This window comes from Colias croceus, chromosome 27, assembly GCF_905220415.1.
Source record: "Colias croceus chromosome 27, ilColCroc2.1".
NCBI lineage: Eukaryota > Metazoa > Arthropoda > Insecta > Lepidoptera > Pieridae > Colias > Colias croceus.
In genome coordinates, this window is record NC_059563.1 from 4825666 (window position 1) to 4833287 (window position 7622).

General features: G+C 33.5%; 1 long non-coding RNA gene across 1 annotated transcript; it reads left to right on the forward strand.

Annotated features, from left to right (window-relative positions):
* Positions 1 to 6536: 6536 nt before the first annotated feature.
* LOC123703810 lies at positions 6537 to 7366 on the forward strand. The gene is made up of 2 exons (XR_006753048.1): positions 6537 to 6595; positions 7122 to 7366. It is a non-coding gene; the product is annotated as an uncharacterized LOC123703810 (long non-coding RNA).
* Positions 7367 to 7622: the final 256 nt, after the last annotated feature.

Sequence of the window (7622 nt, forward strand, 5' to 3'; positions counted from 1 at the left end):
TCCAACTTGAGAGATAGGATAGGTTTTATCCCGGAAATCCCACGGGAAAGGGAACTATGCGGGGTTTTCTCTGAAAACGCGGGCGAAGCCGCGGGCGGAAAGCTAGTAGATTATAAATTATAAAGAAAGTTAGGTGACAGATTTAACCTTTGAATGTTTTTGTCCCTTTGAGCGCGTAAAATATTCGTTATTTAGATATATAAATTATTTAGTCGAAGTAAGCGGTCCTTTTTCAGGAAAATAGAATATAATAACTTGATAGGTATAGAAGTTTGTTCGTTTATTCATGCAAAAAACATACCTACTTACTCTAAATGATATTAGTGAATCTTATGAAAATCCCTTTTTGTACATGATACCAAGATTGTATGAAAAATTACATTTGTATGAAAAATGTACAAAGTTCATATTTAATTTGAAACATGTTTATTATGTAAAGCTGCATATTAAATTCATTCTCTTGAATTAATAAACAAATAAAGAAATGTAAATAAAGTATTGGAACGAAAAGCTTCATTTAAAGCATCACTTGTGTTAAAACAATTGCTCAAATTTATTGAATAAAAATGAATATGAAATCAGAATTATTGAACTCACATTCAATATTGAAAACCTGCAAATTTATTCAGTGTGTTACGAATACTATAAATAAGTTTCAGGGAATATTATATTATGTAGTATGGGATAAGATTTGGTCATTTATATTTAGCAAATTTTGTGAGATCGCGTCAAGCATGAACTATTCGCAAAATCTAAAAATCTATCTCAGTGAAACAGTATGACAATAGTAACAAAATTGTTATTTCTGTACGGATATAAAAATCGATATATTGTATACTAGCTTACCGCCCGTGGCTTCGTCCGCTTTGTCTAAAACCTAATAAATTATATATTAAAACCTTCCTCTTGAATCACTCTATCTAATATATAAAAATCAATGCCACTTTTCGTTGTAATTCCATAACTCGAGAACGGCTGAACCGATTTCGATAATTCTTTTTTTATTATATTCCTTGAAGTACGAGGATGGTTCTTATGTAGAGAAAACGTTAATATGTACCACGGGCGAAGCCGGGGCGGACCGCTAGTCTATTATAAAAACCGCATTCAAATCCGTTGCGTAGTTTTAAAGATTTAGGCATACAAAGGGACATAGGGATTATAGGGACAAAGGGACAGAGAAAACGACTACGCTCTATACTATGTAGTGATTCTTAAATTGCGTTTAGCTGATTTACGTTAACCATAGATCACATAAAATCATTCAAGTTTTATAACAAAATGTCCCATTGTATTGTTTTATTTTGATAATTTGTTCGAAAACATTTTTTTTTTCTATACAACACCAAAATACTTTTATGAATATTATCGTAAGTAAAATAAGGTGAACCTAATAAACCACACTATTAAACACAATACAAAATGTGCCACTAAACTAAAATAAAAACATTTAATTTTATCTCTAAATCATTCAATAACACGCGACGGCAATTATCAATTCCATGTAAAAACCCTTCTATTTCTAACCTAAAACCCTAAATAGAAACCATTTTACATTCGCTTGTTGAAGTTAGAAGTAGGGCAATCTTGTTTTGTCACGATAAATTGGTTATACACTATTTGAAGACTACAATGTTAGGAATTATGAAGCTTTTTTCGTTGCGTAAGGCCGTATTCAGAAAGAAAGCTGGAAACTTATAAGCGCTTACAGCTTGTCAGCGCTGGTTCGTTCTACACAAAGGAAGCAGGTTGAAGCAGACCAAGACAAATTTTATATGGCAGCGCCCAGCGCTGACCAGCGCGGGTTGAAGCTTGTCGGCGCCGTTCATCGCGTATCGGCGCGTGTTCATAATATATTTTCCTGCGCCGATAAGCGCTTATAAGTTTCAAGCTTTCTTTTGAATACGCCCTCGTATGAGTTGGTTTTGTCATTTTCTGATAGGACATGTCACATGATACCCTTGACACTTTATGAATTAAAAACGGAAAGATAATTTACATAAACATATCCAGAATTGACTAGCTGTGTCCTGTGGTTTTACGCGCATTGCTCCGAACAAAACGGACCCGTGACGCGTAACGCGTTTAAGCAAACATCCATACTCACGAACTTTCATGATTATAAAATTAGTAGGATAGGAAAGAAGGAAGATGCATAGGAAGTTGTATAATAAGAAGTGAGATAGTATAAAGTGGTATGGAAGGAACTATTATACTTAATTTTCGAGAAATCTGTTATATCTATATATTATAATATTCATTTATTTATTTTACACTTAATTAATTGTACAAATAGGAAACCTTAGAATTAATTACATCTAAAAACAGAGTACAATTAACTTGGCGGCCTTATCACTAAGTAGTGATCTCTACCAGGCAACCACGGTGAAAGGTAACAAGCAAAGAGGTCACTAAAATGGCGGGACGAGAACAGAGAAAAAAATATAATAATAGTACTTAGCAAGAAAAACAGAAAAATAAAGAGGTTTCATCATTCAAACATGTATAAAACATAATATTATAATATATATCTACATAAAATAATACATATATGTATATATACATATTAATATAATATTAATATATATTATTTGTAATTAATTATTAATAATAACAAGGCAAATTATTTTTATAACTGTAAATAATGTTTTTTGATTGGTATTTGTGTTAACAACTTAGTGAGCCTCGGAAATAAAAACTTACGGGCAGACTGAAAATCAGCGCTGTTCAGGTCACAGGTGTTAAAGCCCGACAGCATGGCTGAGTCTGACCCGATTGCCATGTAAACTATTGTATATTTTTTTAGTAATATAAGTAGTTATAAATAAATAAATAAAAATTTCGGGACAATTTTCACACACGGCACGATCTGATCCCATACTAAATAACACCCTGATAAACATAATTAACACCCAGACACAGAGCAAACATCTATGTTCATCACACAAATATTTGCCCCGGGTGGGGATCGAACCCACGACATCTGGCTTGGAAGGCAGGGCTACTAACAACCAAGCCAAGCGGCCAACCAAGTCAAGTTGTTAAGTGTGTGTACATGTGCCAATATTTTTTTTTTCTTTCTTTCTTATAGTAAGATTGTCAGTATATACCGATTGCTAAACCATTCGAGAACCAAGGCGCAGTCAATCTATTAACGGAGAATCACTGTCCGACAGTTGTTAAGATAGTGAAGAGATAGTGAATTCTATTCGAAAGCCTTGCTAGGAAATATTTTGTTATCGGAACGTTTTGTTGTTTGATTTTACCCTCTTCAAAACTCACCCCAACTTTGTCAGGGTTGACCCGTGATAAATAATTGAAAACTGTACGAAATAACTGAGAATCGATAAAAATATGCTTCATGCACATGGGGTTGTCTGTATGAATCGATATAAAAAATAAAACTAAACTTAAATGTGGACTAAATTATAACTTACTAGCTTTCCGCACGCAGTTTCGCCCGTATTATTATATTAGGTATTCCTATTGAATAACTCTACCTAATAAAAAGCCGCTTCAAAATCTGTGACTTAGTTTTAAATATTATTAAGCATACATAGGAAGTTAGGAACAGACAGACAGCAACAGTAACTTTTTTATACTATGTATATATAGAATTGATGATGCCACTGAGGTAAATAGGTCAATAATGTAACAATCAACTGATTAAATAATTTTCAAAATTATTGGAGTAGTGTCTAAATTTACCCAATACGAATATATAATAAATAATAAATAAAAAGTTCATTTATTGCCTTCACAACAGCTTAAAAACTATTACAAACTAACTGTATTTAAATGTAGCATGTTCGTTGTGAAGGACTAGTGTCTGAAATAGGTCTGTGAAAGACCTGTAGTACAGATCACTAGCCCCCCTCGCGGATAACACTACTGATAAGTGATAACTAACTAAAAAAATAAGAACAGAAAAACAAAACAATAGAAACTTAATACTAATATGCGTGACCAATGTGTTAGTGAAATCTGTGTGTGTGTTTGCATGTACTTGTGCGCGTGTATAATATGTAAGTTTGTATTTGTGTGTGCTTGTGTGTGTCAGCGTGTGTGTTTAAGTGTCTGCGTGTGTGTGTGTGTGTGTGTGTGTGTGTGTGTGTGTCTGAGCGTAGATATTTTCATGTGTGTTTTTGTTCGTCATGTACAGAAGGAATTGGAAGAGAAAAATTAGGTTTTGGTAATTAAAAGATCTTCAGTTTGTTGGTAGTCTAGGGATTTTAAATAATTAGTTACAGCTGATTTACATTTATATTTATTTTGGGAATATATATTTAAGGTTTTATTTAATTGGTTGTAAAGAAATGGACCCATGAAACAGAAAAATTTGTGCGAATGAAAACTTTTAAATTGTGACGTCGGGCATACTTTATCTTTACGGCGTTGGCTAAATTGCAGGTTTTCGTCAAAATCTAGTTGAGTATGCTGTTTTATTATAGTTTGAAGGATAAACGATTGCCTAACAGTCAATACGTCCCACGTTTTGTACAACTCGGTAGTAGGGAATCGGTATGGAAGACCAGCCCCAACTTTGAGAATTGAGCGATGGGCTCGCTCAATTTCTAAAAGGTAAGTCTTTGCACTACCGCCCCAAGATGTGATGCAATAATTTATTATAGAACTACCTAAAGCGAAGTATACCATTTTGATCACTTGTTGATCACCAATGTGCCTTATACCCTTAAAAATGAAAATTAACTTACGCAATCGGCTCACGAGTATGTTTATATGTGGTTTGAATGATAGTATCTGATCAACGGTTATGCCAAGATACTTAACTGTTTCAGCCCTCTCGAGTGATGGACATTGACAATTTAAGAGAGTTGAAGAACATGAGTGGGCTGTAATAGTAAAAGATGACGATGGAAGTAGTTTAGATCTATGAGCAAAGGCCATATATTTGGTTTTTGTGACGTTTAACGTAAGAATATTGTATTGAAGCCATTTACAGACACTGTTAAATCCCTGTTGAGCATATTCGAATACCTCCTCCCATGAATTACCAAAAAAGAAAAGGGCAGTGTCATCGGCAAAGGTGATGACTTTGCCCTTGGATAGATTGAGGTTGCACAGCCCATTGATATAAGTCAAGAAGAGCGTTGGCCCGAGGATACTTCCTTGAGGAATGCCATATTTTACTGATAGTTCGCCACTGATTACATCATTATTAAGCCTGACACGTTGTCTTCTATCAGTCAAATAGTCACTCATTAGTTTTAGTGGGATACCACGCACACCACTACGCTCTAGTTTATATAATAGGTGAGGGATAGAGACTGTATCAAATGCTTTGGCTAAATCGAGAAAGATTGTCAAGCATTTTTTATGAGTATCCAAATTGGTGATAATTAAGTTGATAAGTTCATGGACAGCATCACTCGTAGATTTACCACGTCTAAACCCATATTGATTAACAGAAAGTTGATTGTTGGTCTCCAGAAATCTGATTAATCTTTTGTTAACTATCCGTTCCAAGATTTTGGATAATGTTGGCAATATAGATATGGGCCGATAATTATTCACACAGTCTCTATCCCCTCCTTTATGTATTGGTGTTATCAGAGCTATTTTAAAAGCTTTCGGAAATATACCGGTTTCCATACTCAAATTGCAGATATGTAATATTGGTGGAATTAACAAGTTACTATATTTCTTTATAATTTTACCCGAAATTAAGTCTACGCCGGATAGTGAATCATTGTTCAAACTATTTATAAGAGCTTGAATTTCATCTTTATCAGTAGGAAGCATGACGAAAGAGTCAAGAGAGGATGGACTGAACTGGAAAAATGAATCAACTTCTAGCTGTGAATTTTGATTCGATCTGATAATCTCCTCAGCTAATTTTGTACCAACGTTAGTGAAAAAACTATTAAAATCGTTGGCATTTTGGATCGTGTGAATTGTGGACGAAAAATTTAAGTTATTTCCAGAACCTTTTTTACAGTTACTAATTTGTTTAATTGAATCCCATATTTTTTTATTATTACCTTTATATCTCTGTAACTCCTGCCTTTCAAAATTACGCTTTGCTTTCTTTAGTTGAGAATTACAGAAGTTTCTGTAGCGATTATAAGTTATTTTTAGAATTTCGTTGGTTGGGTTTCGCTTTAGTTTTTTATATAAATTGTCACGATTTCGCATAATGCGCAAAAGTGTCTTAGTGATCCACGGTTTACGTACTCTCTGCCTCAACGGAGTTTTAATTGAGCGAGTATTATTGATTATAATATTAGTTAGATGACTTACAAATTTATCAGTCGCTATGTTAGCGTCATTATATTCAGAGATATAATGGAAATTGGTATTAGATAATTCTGAGTCGAGACCAGAAAAGTCAACGCGATACATTGAGATAATATGAATATGGAGACGATACCGCCTACATCACATATGTTCCGCTCAACATACGTCATCTGGCGTAACTGCACTCAGTCGCTTGCTCCGCTCATTGGCGCGAACGTCACGCTCATTTTTTATTTGTTTTAAAGTGAAACGCATCAAATATGCCTACGTGTGTGTTACGATATTGCACAAATAATACAAATAATACGGAAAAGTGCAAAGGAATAACTTTTCATCAGTAAGTAACTAGATAATAATTTTTAAAACTTAGTTAGAGCAAAATTTTTGGCGGGCGACATTTTGTCATAGATTAAAAATTTAAGATATGACATTGGGCATGAAATAAGTGTTGTTAGTAATATTTGCTGGCGTATATTTTTATAGTATAAAATAATAATTTTACATATTTAGAAAAGCATAAAATCATGATATATGAAAATCAATTACTTAATCACCAATTTTTTTTGTTAATTGATTTTAATCAAGTTTTAAATTGATATTGTATAAGCTACTGACTGGAGCGTAGGTATAATTGAATTATTATTTATTTATCTGCACTAATATTTTAAAGAGGAAAACTTTGTTTGTTTGATTGTAATGAATAGGCTCATAAACTACTGGACCGATTTTGATGAAATTTGGCACAGACAATCTTTAGACCCTGAGAAAGAACATAGGCGACTTTTTATTGCGAAATATGGGGCGAAGCCGGGGCCGACCTCTAGTTCAGAGATAAGTAAAATTTAATATTTTTTCTATTCAAGGTTTCCATGTCTGGGCCGTGAAGAAAGGGAAAAATGGGTAAAATTTGTCCAAAACAACCGCAGTGAAGAAACCTGGTTACCATCCGATAGAACTTGCGTCTGTTCATTGCATTTTCGCGATGAGGATAAATATACCACAAAAGCGGGAAGGCGTTTTCTAAAGAAGTCTGCTGTTCCTTGTATTGATGTTAGTAATAATAATAAAATTTTACGGATTTGTATAACAAATAAAATATTATTTTAGCCATCACTAACATTATTATTATTTTATTTATTTTAGCCGAAGGTGTGCTACAATAGTATTGGCAATACAAGCAATTTCTGAGCCGGGAACATGTTCTGAGGAAAAAAAAATAAACGGCTTTTATTTTATTTTTTTCTAAAAAAGGCTCACTTTGTAAGGAATGAAACTTCCCATAGCCCTGACTGAACCTAAAACGCGAAAAAAATTAAATTATACCATATGACGTCACTATTTACATCATCCTATATTATATGCCA